Source organism: Vitis vinifera, chromosome 4 (assembly GCF_030704535.1).
Source record: "Vitis vinifera cultivar Pinot Noir 40024 chromosome 4, ASM3070453v1".
Taxonomy (NCBI): domain Eukaryota; kingdom Viridiplantae; phylum Streptophyta; class Magnoliopsida; order Vitales; family Vitaceae; genus Vitis; species Vitis vinifera.
This window is the reverse complement of record NC_081808.1, coordinates 4,318,604-4,324,414: the sequence shown is the minus strand read 5'-3', so window position 1 is coordinate 4,324,414 and position 5,811 is coordinate 4,318,604. Positions and strand designations below refer to the sequence as shown.

The following is a 5,811-nucleotide window of genomic DNA, read 5'->3' as shown; positions in this document are numbered from 1 at the left end:
TTTCCCTTTGGGGGTAGGTGGGTGGGTGGGGGGTGTCTAACCTTCTGTAGCCAAGTGTAAGGACAATGATGCATTCCTGTTACCTTTCTTTCTTTTCTATAACCAATTTGGTATGGAGACATTCAAAAAACCTAGGGATCTATCCAATTGAGGGTCTTGAGCTACTGGAATAACAAGTGTCCAATAATAAAGATTTTGGGATCTTCCTTTGGCTCTGAGCCCTCCATTATGCAGGTTTTTATTCAATGGTTTGACTTGTTAGCATATTTGTAATATTGAAAAGAAATACAATCTTTGGATTATTTGTTTGTGATTCCATAGACCTGCCTAGACTTGCTCCTAGTTGCCCACTTTTTCAAGGGTAGCCACCAGCCTTCCCTCTGGGGGGCCGCATTGGGTGCCATTAGATTTAGGGCAAGTGTGTTCCTTCTTCTCCGGTGATACCCAACTTGGCTCTGGCTACTAGTTTTTTGCAATCCAATTTTCCAGGGATTAGATGTTCTTGTTGTGAATCATATGGGGAAGACAAAGAAAAGACAGTAAGAGAAGAGCAATCAAATAATATTAGTGCATATTCATTGTGATGATCATGATTGCTTGATTAGGATATGCGATCCCCAAACAATGAGACCCCACCGATGGATACCCGAGAATATTTGGGATATTATGACTGACTTACCTGTCAGGTTGTCATGGGGGAATATACCCTCCAATGGGATATTGACCATTGAAATCTCCTTCTAGCTTTCGGTTAGGCCATCACACTAGTTTTAGCCTTCAAAGTGGCATACATGCCATTCCATATGAAGTGTTGGACAAGGGCTGTGTATTGGTTACAGCCAAAACCTCATTGCACTTTCAATCCATTCATCATATGCAAGCATTCTTCTCTCTATCATTTCATGGCTTGTAGGCGCGAATCAGATCTTCCTTCAGTGAAATGGTATATGAACAGCTTAGCATCCATTTGCTCCTGTAGCCAAGTTGTATCAGTTTTTTATAATAGGTAGTGCAAAAATAAAGTCTGAAATGGAATAAGCTCTTTTGTTCAAACAAAAAAGTAATAGATGCCCTCAAGTGCGCCCACAGACACAACTAGTTCTTCAGTGACAAGGATAAGGTAGATGACTTAAGATGTCTAACTAGTTGTTCAGTGACAAGGATAAGGTAGATGATTTAAGATAAAGTCATTATTTGATTGATAATATGTTTACTCGTAAACTTTTCCACATCGGGTGCAGACCCATTAAGTCCAGTGGCTTTATTCTACTTCCAAACACTGAACTCATACGACGAGTACATCAATATGATGGTTGTGGATGGCATATGTTTTGTAGGGGACATTGTTGAAGCAATGCTTGACAATCAGAAACACTACATCAAATTTGCCATGATGGTGAAGCCTAGTCTTGACTTAATAGTGTATGAGTATGATATATGGTGTGTGAACTGCAGGTGAAGATGAAGCAATGTTGAATTATGAACTTTTCAGGGTTGCAAACCCTATAGTGCTGTTGAAGGTAATTAAGGTGTTATAGGCATGTGGTATCTATGTAATGAGGTGATGTCCCTTATTGACAGTCGCAATCAGGAAGTGGGCAATTCAAAAAAATGGATTGAATTGGGTAACATCAGACTAGTAGCGAGGAAACAAATGGAAACCTAGTACCTACATTTCTGTCCAAACAAAGTAGCTCCTTGCAGCCTTCCAAAGCAACACTCACGCGTGCCTGTTTGAGATTCAACTCTCTAGTTGATGTGCTATCAACATGTTTTGTGTGTAGTCGCTCTCCTTGTTTGTGGAACAGAAATATCCCTCATGGAGATCCCTTCCATCATTGCTTGCCTATTTCTGCCTCCCTCTTCCACTGACCCTTTTGTCCTAAAACCTTTATGTGTGTACACCTGTGGCGCTGGTCGTATGGTGCAACAGAGCCCTCCATTTATTAGATCTTTCAAGAACACTCCCAATTTTTAAGGAATTTTCCTAAATGCTGCACCTGCATATTGAGAAGCATAAGCTAGGAAACATCAGAATGGAGTATCCTACAAGAATATTCAAGCCCAATATTATCATTTGCCCATGCAGTTGCTAATCTAAAACTACATAAACATCATTTGAGATCAGTTATTCTTCTTGGAAATACCAATTCACAAAATCGGGGATCCGATGTGGCAATTACATTTCTGAAAACTATGGTAAAGGCTATAATTATTTCAATGTGGAAGGAAAACGAAAGATATGACCTGTCTCATTTATGATTTTTTAGCATTGGTCATAGCATTTTATACTTTTCAGGGACCCACAATCAGCAGGGCCATTTGCCAAAAGCTTGCCTCTTCCTTCTGATGCTTCTCTGCTGTAGCAGCAAGCGTGACGAAGGAAGATTTCATGGCCCTCGCCCCCTGATCCTAAAAAAAATTTAAAAAGGAACCTTGGAGTCTAAATGAGCACTGGCAATATCTCAACAGGATATTGGCACATTGAGGCCAGTTCATGGCATTTATTGCCCTCAGAGGTAAGAACAAGTGGAAACAAGGCACAGGAAAAGAAAAGTAGAAACCTTCTAACTGATGATTCTACTCAATATGGTATCCAACATTAAAATAAAATTTGACAAAAGGGAAAAATTTTACATTGATAAGAAATAGAAATCAGTCAACAGGCTAGATAACCAAGGGAAACTTTTCTCAAAGCAAAATTTGGAACCTGAGAAAATTTCCTGAAAGCTATTTGAAATTCCTGCAATTGGAAATTGAGAATTACAAGAACTACAAGCAAACAAACAATTAGTCTCACAGTTAGTTTCTTGAGTGGTATTAATAAGATGCCTTAGTTCTTTTGAGCTTCAAAAGCTCAATATTCAGACCAGTTTTAGGTTTAATGGCTACATGCATAACCTTGGGTTTCATTTCTTTTTGGAGATTTGCAAGGACTTGGTTTTGTTTAGGTTGTAACAGCTCCAGTTCACTGAAAAACCATAGCAAAAAGCAGGAAAGATGATGCTGAATTAGACAAATGGATGGAAGACTGGTCCCATAGAAACAGTTTCTCCATATTGGAATGTAATGGTTAGAACAGTTTTCTTTTCACATGAGATGTTTTGGATCCATTTGCTATGAGCGACAAAATCCAAATGGAGATTTTTAGAGGTCATGTCAAAAATTGCATGCTCCCATCATTGGCGTTTTATTTTAATGGCCTTAATCTCAAAGTTCTCAGTTGTACTTAAATAGTGTAGAGATTCGATTCTTCCCTCTACTGTACCAATTATTTTCAACATTCTCCATCATTTTATCATCAACTATCACCTAGAAGGCCATTTATTGCACCAGATTTATCATTTTGTTCATCTCAACAATGATCCCACACATTAAAAAGATGCAGGGGAAAGGCATCAGTTCCTTGTCACTCTTTTCTTTTCTTCTCCTCTATGCTTTACCTCATATTTTTGAAAGCTATCTTAAGTGGTGCTGGTTCCTGAGACCCAAAAATGGAGTTATACCGAGCCACAAAGTACATCTGGTTGACCTTGTTCAATGGGGAACAACTCTCAGGCTTTGTCATTCCTTTAACTTGATAAGTAGACATGTTTCCTAAAGCAGTTAATCGGACATATGAATTTTCATTATTATGCTCTCCAAACAAAGCAAAGGGGAAATGTGGCTATTATTTCTAGACAACATCTTGTGTTCTTCGATTTTTTTCTTTTGTGGGAAAATTGCTGTACATCATTCACAATGATCTGAACATTATTGATACATGAATCATGAATCAGGTAAGCATGACCCTAAAAACATATAAGTATATAATTCAGGAGTCACTCAACATTCAGAAAATGTTATTGCAATGTAGGTGTTGTCATGCACTGGGACATGATCCTCGTGGAGACTTGAACAAACAACCTCCCACAACAGGGAAAATGCCATCACAAATTCTCCACAAGTTCACTGGAAGTACTTGCCTAGACTTGATAAGAAAGAAGACAAAACATAAAGTCAGGGATGTATTGATCAATACGATACCTGACAACATGCTAAACGAGATTTTGCAAGAAGTGAATTCCCCAAATAGCAGCTTCTAAACCCAAAAATAAAAACAACATGCAGGATGGTGATGAGAACTATCAAAGCTGCCGGACTCCTCTAAACCTCTGGAACTTGCTTAATCCTGCAGACATAAATGGTACGTGTTAGGCTTTTCTATGCAAGGTTACCTTAACAAAGAAAACAAGCAGGACTTATGGAGGTTTCATTAGAGCAAATGAGCAAACATGTTATATGACTATCATGAGGGAAAATTGGGGAAGGCCTCATTTTATCATACTGATCACAACCCAGTACAAGAAATGGTGAACCACAAAAATGCTTCACTAATCGAACTTTTGTGTTATAGCCTAAAGTGTTCCATACGACATTTCAACAAACAAACAGGTACTGTCCGATGGAGACGTTCCCACAGTTGTGGAATCAAACAAAATGACACTATATATTGACATGGTTAACTGCCATCATCTTAGTTAAAAAGTGTAAAGAAAGCAAAAGGAATCAAGTTGCATTAAAGGCTCATTTCAAATCCCAAGTGATATCCAAAACTCAGAAGAATCACAAAAAAGACAAAAAGATCAAATAATGTACAGTTGAATTGAAATCTTATGTGTTATGTCTGTCCATGCCAATGCTTGAGATGAAAAATAAAAACAGAGAGCAATTCAAAAAATTCCTAGATGTCTCAAAGCCTAATTCATCTGAAACAAATAGCACATACATTTCAATTGCAATATATTAATCCACATGTTCACATTGAAGGAATTACATTGAAGCAATCCATTTCTGCATAAAGTGAAGCTTGAACAACTGGGAAAACCAGAAAAGAGTTTCTTCAATTTTTTGAATACTGAAGGTTGCCTTGAGCAGAATGAAGAAAAATCAAATTAGAAACATAAATGTACCCTAAACCCTAAACCCTAAACCCTACACCGATTTCAGAGGAAGTTGACAAATATTAAATCCAAATTTTAGGTACTTGAAACAAGAGGGCATAAATTAGTTCAAATGGTAGTTCCCAATAACCAAGAGTTTGGAAATATCACCTCAAAAATTGTGGGCAAACCCATGATTCAGAAACAACTAAACCAGTAAATGAATATGGATTAATCAGAGAAATAGTTCTCAATACAGTAGGTCTACTTATACTCTTTCTTCTGCTAATCCACTCCTCAGGGTATAGAGTATATAAGCAAAAGCGAAGAGCAAATGGAACCATTCTTCTTCTCAATACCCACAAATTAGGGGGAAAATTACACAACTTGTACAAACCCTTTATATGCAAAACAAGCAAAGGAAAGTAACCCATTTTGGGAAACCAGTGGAATAATTGAAAAGATAGGTACCCAGATGGGTTTGAAACCCTCTGGCATAGAGACATGAGCTTGGACCGGAAAGGCCATGCAATGGCCATAATATGAAAAGAACAAAATTAATGGGAGCCAATGGAACCAATCTCTAGTGTTGCCTCACTGGAAAGCAAAATTCCCTTCTGGCTTTTAACAATCTTTTAATTATTCTGGGAGAATTGGGCCAACAAATTGATGGCATAGCGCACATATCTGTTTTGTCGAGGACATCCTATCATTGTATCTGAATCAGTTAAGTCAAACCAGATATCCCCCTTCCTTTCAAACAGGGCATTCTCCAAGCTATGATACAAACCAATTTGAATAATGTGATAGAAAGACAATCCCCTCTCCTTTGATTGTGTTCTTCTCCCAGCCACACATGCTTCAGTTGTCGCCAGCCATGGCTAGTTTC

The 5,811-nt window shown here is 38.0% G+C and overlaps 1 long non-coding RNA gene across 2 annotated transcripts; it reads right to left on the bottom strand.

Moving 5' to 3' along the window:
• Positions 1 to 534: 534 nt before the first annotated feature.
• LOC104879017 (uncharacterized) lies at positions 535 to 5,811 on the bottom strand. 2 transcript variants are annotated; one of them, XR_785585.3, is made up of 5 exons: positions 5,094 to 5,811; positions 4,817 to 4,908; positions 4,027 to 4,171; positions 1,674 to 2,000; positions 535 to 973 (listed from the first exon to the last, which is right to left on the bottom strand). It is a non-coding gene; the product is annotated as an uncharacterized LOC104879017 (long non-coding RNA). The 2 variants fall into 2 exon arrangements; XR_009465477.1 differs by having other exon boundaries at positions 4,817 to 5,811.